At 38.2% G+C, this 27,904-nt stretch overlaps 1 pseudogene; it reads left to right on the forward strand.

Moving 5' to 3' along the window:
• Positions 1 to 9,375: 9,375 nt before the first annotated feature.
• LOC134739973 (monocarboxylate transporter 14-like) overlaps positions 9,376 to 27,904 on the forward strand; it is a 54,109-nt pseudogene continuing 35,580 nt past the window's right edge.

Here is a 27,904-nt window from a genome sequence, read left to right on the forward strand (position 1 = left end):
GGTGAGAAATAAGTTTCTGTAGTTGATAAGCTACCCAGATTGTGGTATTCTGCCATTATAGCCCAAATGGACTAAGACAACATTTATTTGAGTTCTTAATAGAAGACAATTTCTATACTTCTGAGATTTCTTTTTAAAAAATTGATGAGCTCTGAAGATTCTTTCTGACTACTAAGATTCTATGATTCCCATAAACATTCAATATGTTCCTCAGACCTCTCAGTTACAAATGAGGATATCTTTAAGGAACTAGTTGTACAGGATGCTTAAGCAGTCATATGACTAGAAATATTACATTCCCAAGGGGGAAAATCATGAAGGATCACTCTCTGTCAGAAAAGTTTTCAGCTGCTGGCAACAGAAATGTCTGAGCAGAGATGATTAAACAAATGGCCGCTGAGTGTTTGCAAGGCAGTTGTTGTCAGTGCTGTCTTTGCAGTTCCCCAGGGGCTTTTGCTCATGCCTGGCTGTACATTAGCCACTGCACCTCCATCATCAGCTTTCATGACTAAGTCCTTTAGAAGGAGGAAGTAGCAATGCCTGCATCAAAAAAGCAAAGGCTTTCCCTGGAACCTTAGCACAGGACTCTGCTTCTATTTCATGACAACCCAGAGGGCAGTGGGGGAGCAGAGTGTTGAAATGGAGGTGGGTCAGCAAACCAGAAGTGTCTGCCTCAGCTTCCCTAGAAATATCAGTTGTAAAATATGGTCCTCCAGCAGTAGATGTTTGCATCTGCTGATTAAGAAAGAAGGCAACCAGCAGCCTTCTCACAGGTTCAGGTTCAGGTTCAGGTCCTTATGGGTGTGCTATGTTTGTTAACATTTCCTCTAAAGACAAGAGTCCAGGGAGTATTAGCTCCCAGCCATCTCTGTGATTGGTATTGCTGTGTCAGGTAAGTGTGGTGAGTTCCTGTGAATGAATTTTGAAAGTGAGTGCAGCACTTCAAATCAACCTTATCTCCTTAGTAGTGGAAAATGGAATTAATCAAACAGGAAGCATCAAAATCATGCTATCTTTAATTTGGAGAGGAAAATTATGAATTTATTTTAACTCCCAACTGGATGGAATATCTGACAAGCTTCATTCAGTGTCTGCTTTAATAGGTCTAATGGCAGGGAACTTACTCTCTCACAAAGCTAAATCACTATTTTATTGGAATACTCTTTAAAACACTTTTTATATGGAACTGAACCTGGCAGCCTCTTAAATTCTAACTATTGACCCTAGGTATTTTTTCCAGAGTTAAGTTAGATAAATCCCTATGTCATGTGATGTCACACAAATATTTGAAGTTATTGTCCATGTTCCCACTTTGGCCACTTCATCTTGTTTTCAAAGCAGTTGTTGTTTAGTAATGTGTACCCTAATATACTATGCTTTGACAGCATAGTTCTTAAATTAAAAAAAAAATGTACTGGCATCCAGAAGGAAGGGTACTCTACAGATATGATAAGAACATAGTCTGATTCTTTTTATTTTTATGTTACTATTTTTGAGATCCAAGATTACATTAGTTACCCAAACTCTTGTTCGATTAGTACAATGTCAGTTGCAGAGCCCTGTGTCCTGACTCCGGATGGCTTCCTTAAAGATGACTCAATTCTTCAATTATTTCATGTGTGCTATGTTCAAAGCACTTAGGGATTTTTTTTCCAACTCCTCAAACTTCTCTGCATATATAGTCATCTATCTCAATGCTGCTGTATTTGAGTGTATTTATAACATCAAACATCTTGTCACAAGTCATGCTGAAATCCATTATACTATATTAATATATTTTCCTATAAGTAGGCAATTTTTTAATGAATGAGGAAACAGTTTGGATATTTTTATGGAAACTATATAAAATCCATTAATCTACACAGATTCTAGAAAATTCCTCAAGACAGCTGATTAGAACCTTGAGATTAAATACACTATCAAGATTATTAGATATGTAAACAAGAAAAACCTGGCATCCTTAGCTGGAAAATTAAAAGGAACTCTCCTGAATATATTCCCTTTTATTTTTTTCAAAAAGTATCAATATAGGCAAAGTAAAAAGAATTTTAGCACATTACAATGTAGCAGGTAGCCTGGGCATAGTGGCTCATGCCTATAATCCCAGAACTTTAGGAGGCCGAGGCAGGTGGATCGCTTGAGCCAAGAAGTTCAAGACCAGCCTAGGCCACGTGGCAAAACCCTATCTCTACAAAAATACAAAAATTAGCCAGGTGTAGTGGCACTCCTCTGCAGTCCCAGGTACTCAGGAGGCTAAGGTAGGAGGATTGCTTGAGCCCAGGAGGTGGAGGTTACAGTGAGTCAGGTTATGCCACTACACTCCAGCCCGGGCAACACAGCAAGACTCTGTTTCAGAAAAAAAAAAAAAAAAGAAGAAGAAAAAGAAGATAGCAGGCATGGCATATGAAGATGAAGATTACAAGGCCTTTGTTCCTAATGTGAAAAGTATTTCTTTAAATACAGAAAGCAATCACTTTGATGATCATGATACATAGGGCATATTAAAGAAAAAGAACAGACAGCAGAGAGAACAAATAAATTATCTGTCAATATTTTTAAAGAGAAAATTATTAAAAGTTTTCGCACTGCGAAATTGACTTTCGAAGTGTACAGGTTGAATGTACTTGAGCAAACACTGGCAAATGTTCAGGCATTCTGAAAATTATAAGCTAACTAAACATATTAGATCTGTGAGACCATATGGTAGCTACTGAAAATTTTAAATTAACCCAAGGATGAAATTGTTGAACTGTTAGCCAAAATGGAAAAGCCTTTTTTTATAAGTACAATGATGCTGGAGGATGAGAGTTTACCAATGAGACCTTGAACATGAGAAGAGTACCGCAGGAAACTATGGAAATTACAGCCAATGAGTCATTTCAGAGGTTGGGCCGCTGTACACATTACACTTTCTAACCTAAGACAACCTGATTTCTGAAGAGGAAATCATGCTGGCCTAACAAGTACATGAATAGAGAGAACAAAGGAAATAAATTCATTCCTCTGTAAACATTTACTACGTCCTTGCTATGTGTCAAGCACTGGGCTAGATGCTAGGAATAAAGATATATTTCAAAATATTCCCAAACTCAGGGACCTCAATCTAATATCTGGGGAAAGAAACAAACTGTACATGATTGGCTGGGTGCAGTGACTCATGCCTGTAATCCCAGCACTTTGGGAGGCCAAGCCAGGAGGATCACTTGAGCCCAGAAGTTTGTGACCAGCCTAGGCAAAATAGTAAGACCCCTGTCTCAACAACAACAACAAAATTAGCAGGGCATGATGGCATGCACCTATGATCCCAGCTACTCACTACACAGGAGGCTGAGGTGGGGGGATTACTTGAGTCTGGGAGGTTGAGGCTGCAGTGAGCCATGACCATTCCACTGCACTCCAGCCTGTGACAAAGTGAGACCCCTGTCTCAAAAAAAAAAAAAAAAAAGAAGAAGAAGAAGAAAATTGACATGATTGTACTGAAAACTTTGTGGATTTTCAGAATTTATGTTTGTATTTCCTACCACAGCTATGCCTCAGAGACTGGTGGGATCAGGATACATCCTTCTGTGTACTGGTCTTTCATTTAATTATGGCCAAGGTCAAACTTGCTGAAATTGAACAGGAAGGCAAGCCGTAGTCAAGGACTAAGAGTATAAACATTAAGTAGTAAGCAGAAGACTTAATGAGAAAAAAGACTCATGGAACAGTAAAGGAATATGACTAAATGGCAGCGGTTACCTTAAAGGAGTGCTGTGATAGGAAGGCCAAAGGAATGCATGGGCAGCTAAGCAGATCTTCTCTAGGTTCCTCTCCTCCCTCTGTCCACATAGGCGAAAGATGTTTTTGAGGCTGCAGGATTATTAGCTTCAATGATAGTGCCAGCCACAAGATAATAGGGAAGGTTTCTAAAGAGTACTCTGATATAAGTAAAACAAGCCAAGTATGCGGGAAATTGTAACTCCAGTAGCTGAGTTTAATAAGGAAAAAAAAACCTATTGGAAACTTGAAAATGCATTTGTTTCTGAGAACAAGGGGTCAACTGTGTGCATTAAGAACAGCAATATCCAATTAAGCTGGAAGCCATCACTCGCAGCAAACTAACACGGGAACAGAAAACCAAACACTGCCTGTTCTCATTCATAAGTGGGAGTTGAACAACAAGAACACATGGATAGAGGGAGGGGAACATCACACACTGGGGCCTGTCTGGGGGTGGGGGCAAGGGGAGGGAGAGCAATAGGACAAATACCTCATGCATGCAGGGCTTAAAACCTAGATGATAGGTTGATGGGTACAGCAAACCACCATGGCACATGTATACCTATGTAACAAACCTGCATGTTCTGCGCGTGTATCCCAGAAATTAAAGTTTAAAAAAGAAAGAGAATATCCAAGCTGACCTGCTCCACCCACCCACTGAGCAGCCAACACACAGGCAAAGCTGAGACATGGAGCAGCAGCACATGAAACAAATGCACTGCGCTTTTGTGAACTAACTCCTGTCAGAGATTTACAAATAATGTCGGCTAAAGGAATCAGTCAGGCAAGAATAGGATACTTCTTTCTCGTTCCATTGGAACAAGTCTATGGAAGGTTTTAAGTGGGCAGAATTTGAAAGTATCATACCTATATTCAAATAAAGGGAAAATCCACAGAATTCTTATGTACCTGGTATGGGTTAAAATATGCTTCCTGAGCCTGAATTAAAGCTTTTCATTGTATATTCTTCTATACTACATGTGTGTATAACTAGCAAAGAGAAAAATGGTTTAATAATTGACTGTATTAGTACTCCTTTACAACTTTAAGGGGTAATGCTAAGGAAAACTAATTTCAATTTATCCTCTCTGGACTCATCGGTCTAAGGGGAAGGATAAATAGCCCAGTCTAAGGAGAAGAATAAATCTGTATATTCTCTCCATATACAATATCAAGTCTTTCCAGAAAGATGGTCCTATGCCTGAGCCCAGGTATTTCAAGGAAAATATATAAATATAATCATCTTAGGGGCTTTCAGATGTAGGTTCAGAGGAAGAACTAATTCTAGTCATAAGAGGGGCTTCTTGGACCAACAACAGAGTTGGACAAGCAAGGATCCAGTTTATGAATTGTGATTTTTTTTTGTTGTTACACACAGAGGACTAAAGATATCCCCTGGGGTGAAATTACCTCCCCCTTAGTGTGTGGTTAGAGTAACATGGCAGAAAGGAGGAGCTGTGGCTTGAATCTGAAATGCAGATACCAAGCAGGGTTGATAATAGGACATGAAACAGAAACTTCTGGAATTGTCCCCATACCACCACAATTATAAATAGGCAACTGCACCATGACCCACAAGAAGGGATTGAAATCACGAATGGGGTTTGAGAGTGAGAGGAACTGGGTAATCCATCCAACTTACTAGCCCTTAAATCACCAACTTGTTGAATATGAAGACAGTTCCTGCATATTTATTGTGGAAGGTTGGAAGCTAAATGAGTTTGTGCCAACTACAATTGTGCTGGATCTGAAATCGTGTCTAATATGAGGATGATATTTTAAATCTTAACTGAATGAGATCACTGATCAGGAAAATATATTCTTTTTCTTATTTTCCTGTGTTTAATTTTTAAGTAGGTAATTTATTCATAAATTTTAAAATTCAAAACAAATAAAAGAACAGATAATGAAAATTCTTCATTCTATCCCTGTTTGTTCCCCAGCCACTCATTCACTTTTCCTCAGGGACACCACCCTTATCAGTTTCTCAGTACTCCATCAGAGATTTGTTATACTTAACACTATACTTGTGTTATATGAGCAAACACTCATTATTCTTACCTTTTTTGCATAAATAGTAATATACTACACACACTGTTCAGCACCTTGCTTTAATAACATATGTATCTTTAAAAAATTCCAATTCAATACATAAAAAGTGTCTCTGTTATTTTTAAATGACTGTGCATTGTGCTATTGTATGAATGTATCTTTCTATATTTAATTTCTTTCATATTGATTGACATTTAAGTTGCTTTTTTTTTTTTTTTTGAGATGAGGTCTCACTCTTGTCACCCAGGCTGGAGTGCAATGGTGCGATCTCGGCTCACTGCAATCTCTGCCTCCCGAGTTCAAGAGATTCTCCTGCCTCAGCCCCCCGAGTAGCTGGGATTACAGGCACACCTGCCACCACACTGGCTGGTTTTGGTATTTTCAATAGAGATGGGGTTTCACCATGTTGGCCAGGCTGGTCTTGAACTCTTGACCTCAGGTGATCCAACCGCCTCAGCCTCCCAAAGTGTTGGGATTACAGGCGTGAGCCACTGCACCTGGCCTGGTCTTTTATTATTACAATTATAATGCTTCAATGAATATTCTTCTATATATATCATTTTACATAGTGCAAATAAATCTGTAAAATAAATTCCTAGAAAGGGAAATGTGGGCCACAGTACAAATGCACTGTAATTTTGATAACTATTGCCAAATTACATCCCATAGAAGTTGTAAGAATTTGTATTCCCTCCATCTTTAACATAATGTTATTAAATGTTTTGATATCACTAGTCTTATATATTAAAAAATAGGATCTCAGATTGGCTGTAACTTGCATTTCTCTCATTATGAGTGAGATTATCTTTTCATACATATAACAATACTTGTACGTCCATTGCCAGGACATATTAGGCCTTCCACATAAAAATAAATGTGCACATATATATTATTCTCATTCAGGTTATAGGAACACTTTTCCAGTTAAAGCAGCAAGGCAGTATCAACAATGTATAGTCTTGTGCAGAATGTTGTTCAAATACACAGAATCTCTGATCCCAATATATCTGCTTAGGAAATAAACTTCACAATTACTATTGTCTATGAATGGGTTCACAATATGAATATATATAAAATGAAACTTCTATTTGTTCTCACCTTCAAGCGATGGATGTAACGGGACTATGGAATGGATTAAAATTCTCCCCACTCTAAAATGTTAGCAGGTTTGAGTCTATTAATAGAACGTTTCTTTGGGGGCCTGTCTTATAGATCCTTCCTATATGATGCTATCTCTGTAGTCACTTGCCTCCTACCAAATAAGACCAAGGAATAGAAAAAAATTAAGTGGAGGAAATAAATTTGATCTGTAATTCCCACCACCCTCCCACTCCAGGTGTATTTTGTCATAACCATGGAGGTACTACTATATAAGACTCGAACATTTATTTGTTGAAGCCCAAGTGGAGGAAGTAAAAGTGAAGCTTACTTATTTAGTACATTTATACAAAAAAAACCTCATAGAAATTGAAACAAAAACGTCAGAAAAAATAATAATTAAACATATAAAATTTCTTATTGATTAAACCAAACCAAGGACTCATGACTTTTGATTCATCAAAAATATTAAGTAAAAATGAAAATTTCCTTTAACCATACAGAAGACATGCAATAGCTTAATGATACAAAAAGAAGTAATGCTTTAGAGCCCAAGAAAAATATAATTTTTTGCCCCCAAATTACTGGACGTTAAGAAATTTTACTTGACAAAAGTTTACTTTTCTGGTGTGGATCCCTAATCCTGTTCCTTATAGTGATAAGCTACTATGATCATGGCTGTCATTATGACTTAATTGACCCAAATTTCCCTGGCTACAGATAATTATAGGACATGGAAAGAAAACCCATTCCTCTTTAAAGCATATCTGGAAACTACTCATGAGGATTTCTGGAGAAATGAAGAAAACTCAGCTCCCATGCCAGAAACCAACTATGGGTTTTAATTTGCATTACATCTAATTGCATACCTGCACATCATATATAGGTGGAAACTGAGCTTTATAGAAGTGGCATAGTTACTGGGTAAGTGAATCTATGAGGATAAACAAATGTTAATGTTAATTGGTGTGTATAGCACCTAAGTCAACCTCAAGGTGCCTAATATGAAGACAGAATTATAAAGTATACTAGATCTCGTCCAACTGTGCCTAACTATAAATTATTTCTATTAACAGACACATATTTAGTAAGAATTTGCTAGTACCCTGACTGATAGTGAATTCAAAATGAATTCCATTTTAAAATAATCTCAAGTCAGGTAAATAATCAGTCTAATATAATTGAAATAACAAATGGGGCCAGGTGCAGTGGCTCATGCCTGTAATCCCAGCACTTTGGGAGGCCAAGGAGGGTGAATCATTCAAGGTCAGGAGTTCAAGACCAGCCTGACCAACATGGCGAACCCTGTCTCTATGAAAAATACAAAAATTAGCCAGGTGTGGAAGTGTACACTTGTGGTCCCAGCTACTTGGGAGGCTGAGGTAGAAGGATCACTTGAACCCAGGAGGCAGAAGTTGCAGTGAGCTGTGATCATACTACTGCACTCCAGCTTGGGCAATAGAGTAAGACCATGCCTCAAAAATAAATAAATAAATAACAAATGGGAAAGTACATAGATGTTTTAAGAATAAGATCCTGGGAGAGGAGACAAGGCAATGTGAGTATGGAAAGAAGACAGAACGATACAGCAGTGCTGGCTTTGAAGATGGAGTAAGAGCCACCAGCCAAGGAATGTGCACAAGCTGCAGAAGCTGGTGGCTCTCCCCTAGAGCCACGAGAAAGAACACAGTCTTCAAGGTGCCAACACCATGATCTTAGCACAGTATGACTCATTTCAAACTTCCAAACTCCAGAACTGTAAATAGTGAATTTGTTTGGTTTTCCTCTGCTATTACTGTGGTAATTTATTACAACAGCAGTAGAGAACTACTACAAAACCTTCAGGAGGGGTAAAACAGCACAGGCTTCATCGACTCATGCATTCACTTCAATAATACAGAAAATTGTCCAAGGTAAAGCATTGTGTTGTGTTCCCTGCTGGGAATGAGGTAGGGAGGCATTGAGATGAAAGTTGTGCCTGCTGCCCATGAAGGTAGGTAATGGACATGCAGAAAGAGCAGGGAGAGGTGGAACGCAGAGTGGGACCCAGAATGAGGGACTGGCTGGGCACGGTGGCTCAGCTTGTGATCCCAGCACTTGGAAGGCCAAGGCCAGAGGATCGCTTGAGCCCAAGTGTTCAAGACCAGCCTGGCGACACAGTGAAACCCCTCGCTCTAAAAGAATGAGAGAGAAAAAATAAGGGACATTGAGTCACATTGAGTCCTCTTTGACCAAAAATATTGTCATCCCTTCTCTCCCATCTCAGAGAAATGGAGGCTACTGCTAGTCTCACCTGCATTCTGGATTCAGTTTCAGGACCTTTCCTCCAGTGATAAATGTGCAGTGCCTTAGGGGAACCTCAGCCAAAGCTATAAACTTCAACTGGCCACCACAAGAGTGTTCATGTGAGGTGACTGCATTTTTCCCCCGCCAAACCAGAAATAGCCGGTATAGGAATGAACGAGCATGAAGATTGGAAATTGCTCCTATTGGAAGGAAGCCCAGGTTAGGTTTGGGCGCCTCCAAACGCTCCCTTTTTAAAGTCACCTGGACTGAGGCGTCGAGCTTTCAGCTCCACCAAACTCTTACCTGGCCTGGTAGCGAGCGGCAGAAGAGCGCGGGAGGCGGGTACCCAGCGCACCGAGCCCGGTGGAGAGCTGAGCCGCAGGCACCCGCATCTCCAGGATGATAGGCGACATTGCAAGAAATCTCTACACCTAGCAGCTCAGGGGGCTCCAAGCAGAGCAGGAAGTTCGAGGATCTGGACGCGGAGCCGAGTCAGGCGCAACCCAGCGGGCCTCGGGCCGCCCTTTCATCGGCTTGTTCATAAACACCTGTGGGTGCCTCCAGACTGCGATCACTGGAGGGCTCGTCAACTCCCTGGGCTGGGTGTTGACTGCCTACGCTGCAAACGTGCATTTTCTCTTCATTACTTTTGGAGCGGCAGCTGGCCTGGGCAGCGCGATGGCCTATCTGTCAGCGGTTGTCACGGTGAGCAGCAGGTATTTCCGAAGAGACGCGCCCTCGCCCAGGGCCTCAGCACTAAGGGGACCGGATTCGGTACGTTCCTAATGACTGTGCTACAGAAGTACTTGTGTGCAGAGTATGGCTGGAGGAATGCCATGTTGATCCAAGGCGCCGTTTCCTTAAACCTGTTTGTTTGTGGGACCCTCATGAGGCCCCTCCCTCCTGGGAAAAACCCAAATGACCCAGGAGAGAAAGATCTGCGCGTCCTGCCCGCGCACTCCACAGAGTCTGTGATGTCAAATGGACAGCAGGGAAGAATAGAAGAGAAGGATGGCGGGTCTGGGAACGAGGAGACCCTCTGTGACCTGCAAGCCCAGGAGTGCCCCGATCAGGCCAGATCATGTGCACTCTCTGGTTCTGAAGACGGTCAGCTGGCTCACTATGAGAGTCAAGAAGGGCTTCGAGGATTGGTACTCAGGCTATTTTGGGACAGCCTATTTACAAATCGAATGTTTCTAGCCTTTATTTTCTGGGCTTTATTTGCATACAGCAGCTTTGTCATCTCCTTTATTCATCTCCCAGAAATAGTCAATTTGTATAACTTATTGGAGCAAACGGACGTTTTCCCTCTGACTTCAATTATAGCAATAGTTCACATTTTTGGAAAAGTGATCCTGGGCATCATAGCTGACTTACCTTGCATCAGTGTTTGGAATGTCTTCCTGTTGGCCAACTTCGTTCTTGTCCTCAGTATTTTTGTTTTGTTATGTTTATGTTTTTGTTTTTTTTGAGACGGAGTCTCACTCTGTCGCCCAGGCTGGGGTGCAGTGGCGCGATCTCGGCTCACTGCAAGCTCCACCTCCTGGGTTCACGCCATGCTCCTGCCTCAGCCTCCCGAGTAGCTGAGACTACAGGTGGCCCCCACCACTCCAGGCTAATTTTGTTTTTGTATTTTTAGCAGAGATGGGGTTTCACCGTGTTAGCCAGGATGGTCTTGATCTCCTGACCTCGTGATCCGCCTGCCTCAGCCTCCCAAAGTGCTGTGATTAGAGGTGTGAGCCACTGCACCTGGCCTCCTCAGTATTTTTAATTCTGCCATTGATGCATATGTATGCTGGCCTGCTGGTCATCTGCACACTGACAGGGTTTTCCAGTGGTTATTTCTCCCTAATGCCTGTAGTGACTGAAGACTTGGTTGGCATTGAACATTTGGCCAATGCCTATGGCATCATCATCTGTGCTAATGGCATCTCTGCGTTGTTGGGACCACCTTTTGCAAGTAAACTTTCTGAGGTTTTAAGAGCTCATAGTGCATATATAGATACGGTGTGTTATGTTAAAAAGTCCAAGATAAAGAAGGAGGTTTCCAAAAAAAGAATAAGATCCTGAAGTGTATCCAGCAAAAAAACCGAACTGTGTTAAGAAATCTACATTGGACGGGGCGCTGTGGCTCACGCTTGTAATCCCAGCACTTTGGGAGGCTGAGGCAGCCGGATCACGAGATCAGGAGGTCAAGACCATTCTGGCTAACATGGTGAAACCCTTTATCTACTAAAAATACAAAAAATTAGCCAGGTGTGGTGGCACGCACCTGTGGTCCCAGCTACTCAGGAGGCTGAGGCAGGAGAATTGCTGGAACTCGGTAGGCAGAGGTTGCAGTGAGCCCAGACAGCACCATTGCACTCCAGCCTGGGCGACAGAGCAAGACTCTGTTTCAAAATAATAATAATAGTAATAACAATAATAATAATAATAAAAGGAAAAGAAAAGAAAAGAAATCTACATGGAGCTAAATCATCTTGGGATATGAAATTTACCTGGTTTTCACTGGAGCCGTCTAATCTTTAAAAATTCCATGAAATAAAGAACTAGGTGAAATTGACATAAATGTTCTCAATGACTGGAACACATAAGAATGAGTCAGGGACAGTGAGGTTATGGAAATCAATGAGCATTGCCTTAGTGTGATTTGAAATGTCTAAGTCAGTCCACATTTAATTGTAGGTCAGACTTTGCCCATGTTCAAGAGACAGAGGCTGTTAATTGCTTAGAAAGAACTAGTGAAAGAATAAAACATGGTTTAATGGACTTACAGAAGTACAAAGCAGTGTTTCAAAATAAATCATGATATATAGTTCACAATTCATATATAAAGAAGAACCGATAATAGCTACATAGCTAATAATACATTGCCACCCAAGATTGTGCCTTTAGTTATGGAGTATGATTTTTCCCCTTTTTTATTAAAGCATAACATGTCTGCAGAAAAGTGCAAAAATTCTAAGTATACACTTTGAGGAAGCATCATGGATGGAACACATCTGTGTAACTGCCACTTGGGTCAAGAAATAAAATACGATTACTAACCCTGAAGGCCTCCTCATGTTCATCCCAATTTCTAGTGTCTCCTTTCTCTGCAAAGACAATCAGACTTCTAACAGTACAGATTACTTTTATGTGATTTTGAACTTTATAAACGCTATTATACACCCGGTATTCTTTTGTATCTGGTCTCTTTCGCTCAATATTAATTTTGTGTGTTTCTTCCATGTTGTATCATGTTTTTGTTGTTTGTTCATATCATTTAAATTATGTTTAATTTATTAAAATAGAGATGGGGTCTCAATATGTTGCCCAGACTAGTCTCAGACTCCTGGACTCAAGCAATCCTCCTGCCTCGGTTTCCCAAAGTGCCGGGATTACAGGCATGAGCCACTGTATTCAGTCTGTTTATTTCATTTTAAGGTATAATTTTATCAACAGCATTTCAAATATGTATAAAGAAGTGAGGTCTGCTGAGAATGGTATAATAGCCACTTGTGAGCTTCAGGAGTTCTAGTTCATTTTTTTTCTTCCCATAGCCTGTCCCATTTACCAACACTATGCTTATGTATACACTAGTTCTCAGTGAGTTGTTTTATGCCTCTGGCTGGGAGTCTCAAATCATGGTCACTGCAGCATAGACAGAGAAATATGGCCTTGCTCTAAGAGACTAATATTGTGTATTTAACTACTCCTCTGTCTGTAGAAAAGGACAGCAATTCTAGCAATTGCTCAATAATAAATGGCAACTCAATTAATAAATCTAATGTTAATATCAGAGGACCACACCTTTAAGGTTATAGTGTAACTTTTGTAGCTAGAGGAAAAGATTGCTTTTCAGAATGAAATATTAATAGTAGCATTTGGCAGAAACTTCTGAAAGCTGAGAGTATAACACTTAGTTTCAATAGGTTGAGAAAAAACAGACTAGCTTCAGTTTGTAAGTCATCTTAATTTGTATCTCAAATTAATATAAAATGGAGAGGCCATAGAGGTGGATATTAATCAAACACAGCAGTGAAATGAATATCTTAGACACATTTATAGCCAATGGAAAACTTGTGAATGGAGGACCCTCGACTGCTGTGGAAAAAGCATTCTTGCCTAGCAACTCACAGCCTGGCTGGGTTTGGGCTGGGTGCCTATTTTTAGTTGTCTTCTGTTACTGAGCCAGATGAATACTGCCCCTTCTTTCAGTTTGCTTTGGATAATGGCCAAATGCCAAAATCTACTATTCTTTAAATAGCATAGCTCCCGTCTGTTCACAGTCAACAAGAAGAAATTGAGATGTAGAATATGCTATGGTCTCTTGGTCATTCCTGCCTAATAAGACTGAGAGAGATTTGAACTATTTGTCACATGACTTTGTCTTATTTTTGAACATATGGAATTGGTAAGCTGTCATTAAAAGGGTATGATGCAGCAAGGCTTAATCCATGTTTTCCCCAGGAAAGAATTTATATAACTTATGACAAGGAAATGAGACAGAAGCACAAGATATTCTGTAGTCTTTCTATCTTGCGTGGTATCTTGAGAATTTTCACATGTAGCCATTTTGTCTTCTCTCTACTAAAGAATAGAAGATCCTGTATCACTGCCTCAAGTAAGAAGGGAAAAATAGTCATGGGCTGTTGTAGGGTGAATTTTCTCTAGGTTATGCTAGAATAACAAACAGCCCCAAAATATCAGTAACTTACCATAACAAGGTTTATTTCTTGTTCATATTAAATGTTGCCTTAAGGTTCACTGTCTCTGCTCTTTGTGTCTTCTCTGTAGTAAGTTCCAGGCTAAAGGAGAAGCCCATAGTGGGAGTATGCCATTCTCATAGCAGAGGGAAGGGAACAATGACTGAATCTCACAATCGTTTATAACTTTTCTCTTCAGACATGGCATACATCACATATGTTCACATTCCATTGGCTAAAGCAAGTTATGACAAGTTTGACAGCCAAAGAGCAGAAAGAATAGTGCTCTTACACGGAGGACTACCAAAAAGAAGCCTAGTGGCCAAGGGCCTCGTGGAGTCACCAATGAGGACATGGATGGAGATGGAGGCCATTAGCCTTTGAAAACTCATGCAGGAACAGAAAACCAGACACTGCATGTTCTCACTCGTAAGTGGGAGCTAAATGATGAGAACTCATGGGGAACAAACATACACTGGGGTATATCAGAGGGGGGAGGGTGGGAGGAGGGAGAGGATCAGGAAAAAGAACTACTGGGTACAAGGCTTAATACCTGGGTGATGAAATAATCTGTACAACAAACCCCCATGACACACGTTTACCTATGTAACAAACATGCACTTGTACCCCTGAACTTAATATAAGGTAAACAAAAACACACACAAAAAGAAATTAAATGGTTAAACAGTTTAAAAAAAAAAAAAAAACAATTCACCAGAGCTAAAATCCCTGTTAATCACCTTGAGTATGACAGAAAGAGATAGTTGATCTCAAGTGGGAGATACTGTGTTGGGAACATATCCATAAAATTGAATGGTAACAGATCTTTTTTGCCTACCCCTCACCTTCTGAAACAGGGGTTGATGTAAGGACATTTTAATTGAATTCTGATTAAATATCTAAAACAGTTTAAGGAGAATAAGCTCACTAAGCAGAATCCCAAGAAACCTGTGAGGGGGCCAGGTGCGGTGGCTCACGCCTGTAATCCCAGCACGTTGGGAGGCCGAGGCGGTTGGATCACGAGGTCAGGAGATCGAGATCATCCTGGCTAACACAGTGAAACCCCATCTCTACTAAAAAAAAAAAAAAAAAAAAAAAAAATTCAAAAATTAGCCAGTCGTGGTGGCAGGTGCCTGTAGTCCCAGCTACTTGGGAGGCTGAGGTGGGAGAATGGCGTGAACCTGGGAGGCAGAGCTTGCAGTGAGCTGAGATCGCGCCACTGCACTCCAGCAGCCTGGGCGACAGATAGAGACTCCGTCTCAAAAAAAAAAAAAGAAAAAGAAAAAAAAGAAACCTGTGAGGGAAGACTCAAATTATTATTACACAGTTTTAGTTGAGAAGAACATAAAAGGATGGTGTTAGAAAACACTTCTGATTGACATCTTTTAGTATTCTGAAACTTTTACATCCTTCCCTAAATAAATAATTTGGGAATTAATTTGGACCCTTACAAGAAGCAAACACTACACACACCTTTTTTTTAAAAAAAATCCCCTTATATAATATTATCCTTGCAGAATATTTGCACATTCTCAGGCTCTAGGCCTTACTCTTAAAACTACAAATTCCAACAAAGAAACGTATCTCACATTCTATTTTGTCCCAATTCCCTTGAAAAGGACTCACTTGTCTCGTGACTCATGTGTCCACCATAAACAAATCAACTATGCCTTGGTATTGGGGTGAGGTCAGAGTCATAGAAACACATACCAGCTTCCATGGAACCATGTAAATGGCAAGAGGCAGTACCCCCAAATAGTGCCAAGAGGCCAATCCCACAGATGACCAAGGCAACCACTCCCACCTTTGAACTTGATGCTTGTTGCTGGCGTTCCAGCTTGACTCTTGGTTCTTTTTAAAAGAGTTTTCTCAGAGGCCCTTTTGTGTTTCTTCCTGTGCTGGGTTGCCTCAAGTGAAATAAATAGCCTCAAAAGTGATTCCTGGAGATCCAGCCCCGTGGGCTTGGCCAGGGTCCTTATATGATGACTCACCTATTCCTTGTGATGAACAATTTAAAAAATACTCCAAACCATTTAATGTATTGAAATATCAAAACTAGGACACGTGGTCCAATATATTCATTAATGCATTAATGCATGCATTCATTCAGCAAGTGTTTCATGAGCACTTTAATACTGCAGACACTTAGCTAGATGAATTGTGATTCCTGTGAACATACAGAAGATGTGACCTCATTCTCCTGGTCATTACCACAAGATCAATGTATCTTACTCATTTGGAAATGCCAAGTCCTAATGTTGGAGAAGTGACTGTGAACCTGGCCTAACAACTCACTTATTCTTGTGTAGTCATTTGGAATAACTTTTATAATAAATTAATTTGGAAAACTGATATCAAGTCATAAAAATGTTTGCAAAAGGGACCTAATGATTTTTATTTAAGATTTATTAAGGAAAACACACACAGAAGGTTTTTATTATGCCCCTATATTTATTTTGTAAAAAAAGAAAAACTAGAACACCTGACTGTATACAAATGAATGTTAAGAAATTTGTAGTGTATCAATCAAATAATATATTATGCATGTTTTAAAATGATATGTATGAATATGAGAAATTTTTATGTCAAGTGGTAAAACAAAAATACAACTAATCAAATCAGCATGATAGATATTATTTAAAATTTGATATAAGACCCAAACAGAAAGACAAACAAAAATATAGTCATGTTTACCATCTTCATGTTCAATCATAATATGCGCAATCATATTGTACCCTTAAGTGACATTTTGGAAAGCATCAAGTCAAATAATACATAGTTTTCAAGTACATTGATTTATTTTGGCTTTGTACCTTTTTACAACATCTCAACATATTTTTGGTGGTGGTGATAATGTAATTAACCACCTTATAAGGTAAAGCAATATGAGTTGCTATAATAAATTTTCATAAAAGTGTATATTAGCTCAAATACAGTAGAAATTTCTTTGTTGCTCATATAATGGCCCAACTCAAGTGTTCTGGTTGGTGGGATGATCTCTCCACACGGTTGTCTCAGGGTCAGGCTGTTGACCACTCTGCTACTTTCAGGAGCAAGACTGTGTTTGTAGCTGCCATCTCAGTTAGCCATAAAGAGAAAAGACCATGGTGGAACATGTGGTTGAGTGTTTCAAGTGGCAAAGCTCACTCATCAATTTTGCTCACATTCTACCTAACTTTCAGGTATTTGGCCATATTTAATTGAAAAGAGGCCAGAAAATGTAGATCCGCTGTTTGCCCAGGAAGAGGAGAAAACTAATTTTATTAAAGATCTAGCAATCTCTGCCCAAACCCAAAGTTTTTAAGTTCCAGATAGTGGTTCCCTTATGCATTTTCTTGATAGCTGAGTGTGAAACAATCAATTGTGAACTGAATTGTGATGAGAGGTAACACAGAGAACTCACTATGTTCCGGGCACTGTTTTAAAAATACATATAAATATCCAATTCTCACAACTTTATGAGGTAATATCATTGTTCTTTTTATTATTTTATTTTATTTTATTATTTTAGAGACAGAGTCTCCCTCTGTCACCCAGGCTGGAGTACAATGGCACGATCTCAGCCCACTGCAGCCTCCACTTCCTGGATTCAAGTGATTGCCCTGCCTCAGCCTCCCTAGTAGCTGGGATTACAGGTGTGCACCACCACACCTGGCTAATTTGTATATTTTTATTAGAGACGGGGTTTTGCCACGTTGGCCAGGCTGGACTCATAATTCTCGCCTCAAGTGATCCACCTTCCTCAGCCTCCCAAAGTGCTGGGATTACAGGCATGAGCCACCTGCTTGGCCTTATTCTTTTTATAGAGACAGAAATTCCATGTGTCAGAGACCCAACAGGAAACACCCAAATGTGGCAACTTAAGAAGTTTAATAAAGGAACTGCTTATTAAAACATATGAAAGGTTAAAGTTGACACTAAATGGACGGTAAAGCACCCAAGGACTATCAACACTGGGAGTCTTTACAACTCTGGGTCTGAAGAGGCAACGGACGGGAGCAGGAACTTTGGGAACCACAGTTGAAGGAGAAGGCTGCCTGGTGAGACAGCCTTTGGCTGAGGAACTTGGGTATTGCCAACCAATAGGATGCTGAGAAGAAATCAAAGGGGTAAAATCCTACATCTCCCTCTCCTTCCACCCTGTAATTTCATCCTAGTATCTTAGCCACAAGCTGGAGGACAAACAAGCCCATTGATATAGGTCATCAGGTCTGTCTCAGAAGTACAGAGTATTGTGAAGAACCATGGCAAGAGGATCTGGAGCAGTAAACAGAATCTATCCAACATACTGGTGTTCAGTAGCTTACCTGTTATCCAGATTACATAGAGAAACTGGGATTCAAACATGGGCAGTCTGCCTCCAGGGACCTTGAATTTCATCATTATGCCACACTGCCCTTAGTAATGTGACTTTAATAATAGACTTTTCAAATTTATAAAGGATTTGCCTTTTTTTTTTTTTTTGAGATGGAGTCTCCGTCTTACACTCTTACATTCAGACTGAAGTGCAGTGGTGCAATCTCGGCTCACTGCAACCCCCACCTCTCGTGTTCAAGTGATTCTGATTTACCTTTTTATCTTTAAATTGGGGCAGGTCCAAGATATTCTGATAATAAAAATTCCCTGACTTACTGTGAACCTATATCCTTTCTTAAGTGAAAGAGAAATGGAGTTGGGCTAAAACTGGAAGTACCGTATGATTTCAACTATAAGGCATTCTGCAAAAGGCAAAGCTATGGAGACAGTAAAAAGATCAGTGGTTGCTAGGGGCTTGAAGGAAAGGAAGAAATGATGAGTAAGTGGAGCACAGAGAATGTTTAGGGCAGTGAAACTATTCTATATGATACTGTAATGGTGGATACATGTTATTATAGAATGAACTCTAAACTACTACACCCTTTAGTTGATAATAATGTAAAAATACTGGCTCATCAATCGTAACAAATGTGACAAATTAATGCAAAGTGTTAATAACAGGTGAAACTAGGTGGGTGGTGACAGACTGTATGGAAACACTACTTTTTGTTCAATTTTTCTGTAAACCTAAAACAGCTCTAAAAAAAATAAAGTGTATCGATCTTAAAAATGGATACAATTGGGGTCATTAAGTTAAGTGGAAAAAAAAGCACAGAAAGACAAACATCAGATTTTTTCACTTATCTATGGGATCTAAATATCAAAACAATTGAACTCATGAAATACAGAAAAGAAGGATGGTTACCAGAGGCTGGGAAGGGTGGAGGAGAATTGAGGGGGAGGTAGGGATGGTTAATGGGTACAAAAAATCGTTAGAAACAATGAATAAGACCTAGTATTTGAAAGCACAACAGGGTGACTACAGTCAGTAATAATTTAATTGTACATTAAAAACTAACTAAAAGAATATAATTAGATTGTAACAGAAAGAATAAATGCTTGAGAGGATGGATACTCCATTTTTCCATGATGTGATTAAAAACTATGTACCCACAATAATTTTTAATTATAAATAAATAAAAGAAAATAGGTTGGCTCTTGTACGCTCTAAGTCTGTTTCTTATAGCTAATCAAATATTCCACATAATCCATCTTCTACTTTCTTCATTAGACAATACTTTCTCTCCAAATTTGTCTGAGAAAATCGTATATAGAATGAATAAAGGGAATGTCACTTTGGTCACCAGATCCTAGATAAGGAGTCTTCCTTTGAAACTTAAGTAATCTTGAAAAAATGAAAGTAAAGTTGTACTTCTTTATATGTCAGAAACTGAAAATGTACGTTAAAATTAAAATTAAAATTTTGGGGCAACATAAATGTATTAGTTTACTAGATAGGAGATTAACAGAAAACCTCTATTGAATTTAACAATCATTGTATAGAACTGACACCAAATTAAAGCTACTGATTGATTCTGCAGCTATAACAGAGAACCAAGATTTGGTGAGGTATTATAATCAATGTTCCCTTTATTAATAAAGTCATATTTTGGAGGATTTACCTTTATTAATGATAACATTACATCCAAAATAGACCTCCTCATAATTGCTCCTTCTAATTAAAGTGTGGAATTTCTTTTCAGTTAATTAACCAGCTCTGGGTGAATTTCCCCAATTGTGGATTTTCTCACTGATGAGAAGTATAAGAATGATACTCTTTTTTCTCCAAATATGCTTTTATCAACAACATTTTAATGTCTTATGGTGAAATAACATTGTGTACATTTACAAACATTCAGAGTGTGTTATTTCAAAGGGCCACTCTCTTTTCAATTCTAAGTTCAAGCTTAACTGTCCCTGGAAGAGAATTTCAGACTACTTCTGTTCTTGTTGGTAACTCCCTTTCTGAATTTCTACAGTGTGTGAATCTGCCCTGATCTTTTTGTGTGCAATTTTAATTAGAATCTTCAGATTCTAAGCTCCTCTCAGGCTCTTTCTTATATCCATTTGTAGCTCAGGTACTGATCACAGTGTGAGTTTAATGAATACACGTTGTTGATAATGACAGTGTTCAAGTTTTTGAATTCTAAGAAATTATCCCCAAAGTATTTTAAGTGGTATTACTGTTTAAAGAAATCAATCTCCTGATTCACTGAATAAACCTGGCATCGTTATGGCATTGAGGTTTCAGGATATCAGAATCTCTAAAAGCTAATATTTTATGTAAAATTTTAACTAGGTCATAATCTGTCATATTAATGTATAGAATAGGAGACTCAAGAATAGCAATTATCTTAGGGTTGAAATTTCATATTTAATTCATTTTCATGTTGCCGATGATATCAAAATGAGTCACCACTTATTAGTACTTGCTAAGAACTAATGTACTGTTATATTTATTATGTAAATATGCTATTATATAACAACCAGTCTATAAAGGCAACTTTTAACTTTTAATGGCTCCCTCTTTTACTTAGAATAAAATCCAAACCTTTTGTCCTGTCCTCCTAAACCCTCCTCACTCTCATTTTACGCTCCCCACTTGCTCTTTCTTTTTAGTCATATGGCCTTTTTAACTGTCTTCAACCATTGTACTGAGCTCTACCTAACATTAGAGTTTTGGCACATGCTAATCCCAGTGCTTGGAATTCTTTCTCCCTACTAGTCACCAGCTGACTCCTGCTCATTCTTTAAGCTCCAGTTTATCAGATACTTCTCCTGAGAGTCTTTTCCTAACTCCCTCCCAAATCTAAATGTGGTCCCCCTTTTTTGTGACTTCCGCAACCCCTCTCCCCTGACAATACCCATTTTTGTCCTCCATTATCTGTTATTAAAATAGGTAATTGCTTATTTAATATATATTTGTATTAAAATGCCTCCCTCCTTCATTAACCATAGTTCCAGGAAGACAGGAGTCATCTCTAATATGAAAGGCACTTAGTAGTATTTATTGAGTGGATAAATTAATTAATACATCAAAAAGGAATTTTAATTATAGCATCAAAACATGATACTTTCTAAATCATTATTGATTGTAAATGACTTATTTCAAAATAGTTATTCTGAAAAATTACGTCAGAAGAATGTTAAGTGTCTACTTAAAATAGGTTCTTGTCTTTTTTATAACTTAAATAATATTTAAATATTTTTCTTTTATCAATAAGTGGTGACCGTTTTTCTCATAGAATTTAAAGCTATCTTACTTTTAAGAAGCAAGCATTTGATTTTGTTAAAAGAGAAATTGAAGACAATATTTAGACTATCAAACATGAAATACTTCAAAACACTCAAGCTTGAAACAGGAAAGGCGGATAGTCTTATGGGACCATTTACCACAAGTATCTTTTGTAGGTGATTAACTAATTCCAAAAGGCTTTCTCCAAACATTCCTATGCTAAGATATGCAGTTTAACAACAAATCCCACAGGACTTATTATAGCACTCATTTTTATAATTAATTATATGTAACTATGAATTGATACTTTGCCATTTCATTTCTGATCTTCCCAAATAGATGTAATGTTTCTTCTAGAGCTGATGCTCTTTCTTAAATTTCTTTACAGTATCCTTAGTACAGTAAAATGCACATAGATTGCACAACAATCAGTTGCTAAGTAAAGTAATTCCTAATTATTTTATTGCATTGAAGGGTCAAAATGCAATAAACAGCAGGTAGTTTTGCCCCTGTTGCTTTTACTTGGATTAGGAAACGATTCCAGAAAGGGACATGAAGTTTGTACAATGGCTCAGGAAGATAGAGAATTTCCCAAGGAAACTTGATATTTATTGAATGCCAATTATATGCCAGAGTTTTCACAGACATTTATCTCGTTTAATACTCCCAACAATTTTATTACACTGGTATTCTTTTTTATTTTTCTTCAGTTAAATAAATTGAATCTAAGTTAATTTTTTTAAAGAGACTTTATTTTTAGAGCAGTTTTAGATTCACAGCAAAATTGAGTGGGAGGTATGGAGATTTCCCATATCCTTCCTGCACCCACCTATGCACAATCCTCTCCCCACTATTATCAAACTCTTACACCCAAGTGGTACGTTTATTACAATCCATGAACTTATATTGACACAACATTATCATTCAAAGTCCATAATTTGCATTCAATTTTGGTGTTGTACATTCTATTAGTTTTGACAAATGTATAATGATATGTATCCACCAATACATGTCATTTCATGACCCTAAAAATTCCATAGTAATATGCCTCTTCATCCTTCCTTCCCTACTAACTCCTGGTAACTACTGGTCCTTTTACTGTTTCCATACTTTCACCTTTTTCAGGTGTCATATAGTTGAAATCATATGGTATGTAGCCCTTTCCAATTGTCTTCTTTCACTTCACAATATCTATTTGAGTTTCCTCCATGCCTTTTCATGACTTGATAGTTCATATCTTTTTTATCACTGAATAATATTCCATTGTACAGATATGCCACAGTTTATCCATTCACCTACTGAAGGACATCTTGATTGCTTCCAAATTTCGGCAATTATGAATAAAGCTGCTATAAACATTCATGTGCATGTTTTTGAGTGACCATACGTTTTTAACAAATTCAGGTAAATGCAAAGGAGAACAATTGCTAAATGGTATGGTAAGACTATGTTTAGTTTGGTAAGAAACTGCCAAATTGTCTTCCAAAGTACCTGTACCGTTGTACATTTCCATCTGAAATTAACAATAGTTCCTGTTGCTTCACATCCTCACCAATGTTTGGTATTGTCAGTGCTTTCAATTTTAGCCATTTGAATAGCTGTGAATTAGTATCTCATTGTTGTTTTAGTTTCCAAATCAATAACAACATATGGTATGGATCATATTTTCAAGTGCTTGTATTCCATTTGCATATCTTCTTTGGTTAGGTGTCTGTTCAGTTCTCTTTTTTCACTTGTTAATTAAGTTATTCATTTTCCTATTGTTGAGTTTTATGAATTTTTAAATATATTTTGGATAATAGTCTGTTATTAGGTTATTTTTGGAAAATGTCTTTCTCAGAACAGATGTTTTTAGTTTTTATGAAGTCCAGCTTATCAATTATTTCTTTCATGTATGAGTATCTTTGGAGTTGTATCTAAAATATCATACTCAAGGTCACCTAGATTTTTGCCCATGTTATCTTCCAGTAATTATATAATTTTGCATTTTACATATAGAACTATGATCCATTATAATCTAATTTTTGTGAAGGATATAAGATCTGGTTCAAATTAAATCTGAATCTACATCTAGATTCATTGTTTTTGCATATGGATGCCCAGTTGTTTCATCACCATTTATTTAAAAGACTCCCTTTGCCATTGTATTGCCTTTACGGCTTTGGCAAAGATCAGTTGACTATATTTATGTGGGTCTGTCTCTTAACTTTCTGTTCAGTTCCATTGATCTATTTTTCTGTTTTTTCACCAATACCACACTGTCTTGATTATGTAGATTCACAGTAAGTCTTGAAGTCAGGCAGTAGCAGTGTTCTAACTTTGTTCTTCTCCTTCAATATTGAGTTGGCTAGTTTGGGTCCTATACCCCTCCATATAAGTTTGAGAATCAGTTTGTTGATAGATACAAAATGATTTGCTGAGATTTTGATTGGGACTGCATTGACTCTATGGATCAAACTGGGAAGAACTGACATCTTGACAATATTGAGTTTTCTTGTCTACAATCATGGAATATCTCTCTATTTACTTCTTTGATTTTGTTCATCAGTTTTGTAATTTTCCTCAAATAGATATAGCACATCTTATTAGATTTATGCCTAAGTATTTTATTGATTTCTGTCTTAATTTTTATTATTTCTTTTCTTCAACTTACATTGGATTTAATTTGCTCTTCTTTTTCTAGTTTTCTAAGGTAGAAGCTTTATTGATTTTAGATCTTTCTTTTTTTCTAATATATGTATTCAATGCTATAAATTTTCTTTTACTTTCACTCCATCCCACAAATTTTGATGTTATATTTTCATTTAATTCAAATTATTTTTAAATTTTTCTTGAGGTTTTTTCTTTGACCCATATATTATTTAGAACTGCATTGTTTAATTTCCAGGTGTTTGGGGATTTTCCAGCTTCCTTTCTGTTATTTATTTTTGTTTTCTTTCCATTGTTTTCTGCAGACAGATATTGAATGATTTCTAATGTTTTAAATTTGTTAAGATGCATTTTATAGCTCAAAATATGGTCTGCCTTGGTCATGTGAGCTTGAGAATGAGTTAGTCACTAAGACCAAATAGCTAGTAAAAGTTGTAACCCAGACTCAAACTGAGATTTACTTGATCCCAAGACTACTCTTTCCAGTATCCCGTGATACCTTTGAAGAACCAGAGAACAGAAACAGCTATGCAATGGTGGGTATGAACGGTAGGAAAGGAAAGAAATAAAAAGAGAAGGAAATAAGGCCTGAATCTAGAAGTTGAAATGGTCATCTAGAGAAAGAGATGCTGTGACTTTTCCATTTACTCTTGCTAAAATTATCATTACATGAACAGCTGGCATTACAGTAATCCTAGAAACTAAACAATGGTTGATACTGCATTCCAACTGATAAAGCTGTCTGTGGTCAGGAAGAGATGTTAACAGTGAAATCTCAGGAAACACAGGGCAGAAAAGAGTGACATATCAGAGGCACACAATGCAGCTGGTTGGCAGACTGGACAGGTAAGCTGTTGTGAACTCTGGGAAGGACTCATCAAAGACTGAGATGTTGAGGATAAGCGCAAGCACTTTTGTTTTTTGTTTTGTTTCGTCTTTCATATGCCATCAATGGACTTGAGCATTTAAAAAATATAATTTATATTTATTTAAAAATTTTAGAGAGTAGGGAGCAAAATGACAGAATCCCCAATTTACCTTCCCTCCACCACAAGCAACAATCTAGAAGTCATCAAAGGACAAAAATGCCTTTGTGGGAGCTTTAGGATCCATTCAGGAGGTTGTAAAACCCTGATGAAGCCCAAGACTGAGCAGAGATGCTATGAGAAGGCAGGCTCATGACCCAGTGGTAGTTTCACTAAATGTGGCCCCAGCTGCAGACCAAGGGCAGCCCCAGTCCCCTGTGGACTCAGCTTCAACCCTATTTTGCTGCATTTCTGAAGCCATCCAATCTGCACATGGATCTAGGAGGAACTATGCTCTCTGTTCCCGTGGTAACAAGCCAACTCACTATGGACCCTACTGCAGATTCTGAAGTGGCTCTGTAACCAAGCTCAAACCCCACTCTAACAAAGTCCTTAAGGCAGTCCATTGTTCCCAGGGACTTACCCAAGGATCTGCTCAGGGATCCTGTAAGAGCCTACTGAGGGTCTCTATGGAGCCACATGCACCCACACTCTTGTTATCCTGCTATCTGTAGACTCAATTACAGACCCAGAAGAGTACCACAACCTGCTCCAGTCCTGCTCAACTGTGGTCCCAGAGGCACCTGGATCCTCTACACCTGGGGATTTGGCAGGATCCACATCTGCTCACACTCCCTGTAATATGCCTGCCAACTGTGTATTCAACTGTGGAACTAGTAACAGCCACATGGCCCAGTTCCAGCCCCACTTAAATGCAGTATTGGACATAGTCCCATCAGTCTGGGGACCCAGCAGGAGAAGGTCTTTACCTGCTGAAAACAGTCTGTAAAGACAGAAGGAGATGCTTGTTTCTTCAAATGCATAGACATCAGTGCCAGGCTACACAGATCATGAAGAATCAGGAAAACATGACAACTACAAAGGAAATTAATAAACCTTCAATAACTGAGCCCCAAGAATTAGAGATCTATGAATTGCCTGACAAAGATTTTTAAATAATTATTTTAAGGAAACTCAGCAAGCTGCAAGAGAATTAAGACAAACTCAACTAAATCAGGAAAACAAAATGAGAAGTTCAACAAAGAGCTAGAAATATAAAAGAACAAATAAAAAATTCTTGAGTTGGAGAATACAATGATTGAAATGAAAATTGCAATGAGAATCAACAGCAGACTTGATCAAGCAGAAGAAAAGACCTGTGAACTCAAAGATAGCTCATTTAAAATTATCTAGTCACAGGAGAAAAAAGAAGCCTTGGACTAAGAGTCACATCTTCAGCTTTCCTGGTTCTCAACGTAAAAACATTAAAACTTCCTCTTAAGTGAAGAGATGTCCTTTTTGTCCATCTGAATTTGTGAAAAATAAAATTTCTTGAGAGCTTCGCCCCTTCGGTGACTACACATGTAGTGGTGACCCACTGTGGTTTCTAATCAATCTTGTCAAAGACTTAAGTGGTCCATCATGGTGTTTCAGGTGACCAATTATAATGCTGGGTGCACACAATTACCAACCATAGTGATATATGTTTATATACATCACTTGTTGACCTTTTAACTTGTGAATATAGTTCATCTTCTCATAGCTATTATACCTGTGTGACTGTCATTAGTATACCTAAGTGTTTATACTTGCAAAAATATGTATGTTATTGCCTATTTTATTGTACAAATTGTCCTATGAAGGGTTCCATCATGTTTTTATGTGTTTCTCGATCCACCTTTAAAAATATAAACAAATATGTCTTTAAAAAATGTTAATTTATGTTTTCCAGATTATGTTTTTGGGATTTTGATCTTTTGGGATTTCAACATTCAGGATTAAGATGTTAGGGATTTTGACTTTCAGGATTAGGATCAGCTTCCAAAATGGATAGATCCCTATACACATAGAACCTACAAAGGCTGTGTCATGAAGAAATGGAAAAATATTGAATGGACCAATGACAAGTAAGGGTATTGAATTAGTAATTAAAAATCTCCCAGCAAAGAAAAGCCCAGGACCAGATGGCTTTACTGGTATATTTTACCAAACATTTAAAGAAGAACTAATAACTATCCTCTCCAATTGTTACCAAAAAAAAAATTGAAGAAGAAAGAATGCTTTCAAACTAATTTTATGAGGCCAGCAATATCTTGATACTAAAGACTGAGAAGAACACTAACAGAAAAGAAAATTACAGGCCAATATCCCTGATTAAAATTCTCAACAAAACACTAGCAAAATGAATTTAACAGTGCATTAAAAGTTTTGTATACTACAGCTAGGCACAGTGGCTCATGCCTGTACTCCCAGCAGTTTGGGAGGCCGAGGGGGGTGGATTACCTGAGGCCGGGAGTTCAAGACGAGCCTGGCCAACATGGTGAAACCCCATCTTTTCTAAAAATATGAAAATTAGCTGAGTGTGGTGGTGGGTGCCTGTAATCCCAGCTACTAGGGAGGCTGAGGCAGGAGAATCTCTTGAACCCGGGAGGCAAAAGCTGCAGTGAGCAGAGATCACACCACTGTACTCCAGTCTAGGTGACAGAATGAGATTCCATCTAAAAAAAGAAAGAAAGAAAGAAAGTATTGTAACTATGACCAAGTGGGATTTACCCCTGAGATGCAAAGATTTTCAATATATGTAAGTCAAACAATAATACACCACATTAACAGAATGAATTTTTAAAATGATCTTCTCAGTAGATGCAGAAAATCATTCTGCTTATCAAAGGAGACAATCAAAATGGAAAGGCAATCTACGGAATAGTAGAAAACATTTGCAAACTATGTATCTGATAAAGGGATATTTACTCTAA

Source organism: Pongo pygmaeus, chromosome 7, assembly GCF_028885625.2.
Source record: "Pongo pygmaeus isolate AG05252 chromosome 7, NHGRI_mPonPyg2-v2.0_pri, whole genome shotgun sequence".
NCBI lineage: Eukaryota > Metazoa > Chordata > Mammalia > Primates > Hominidae > Pongo > Pongo pygmaeus.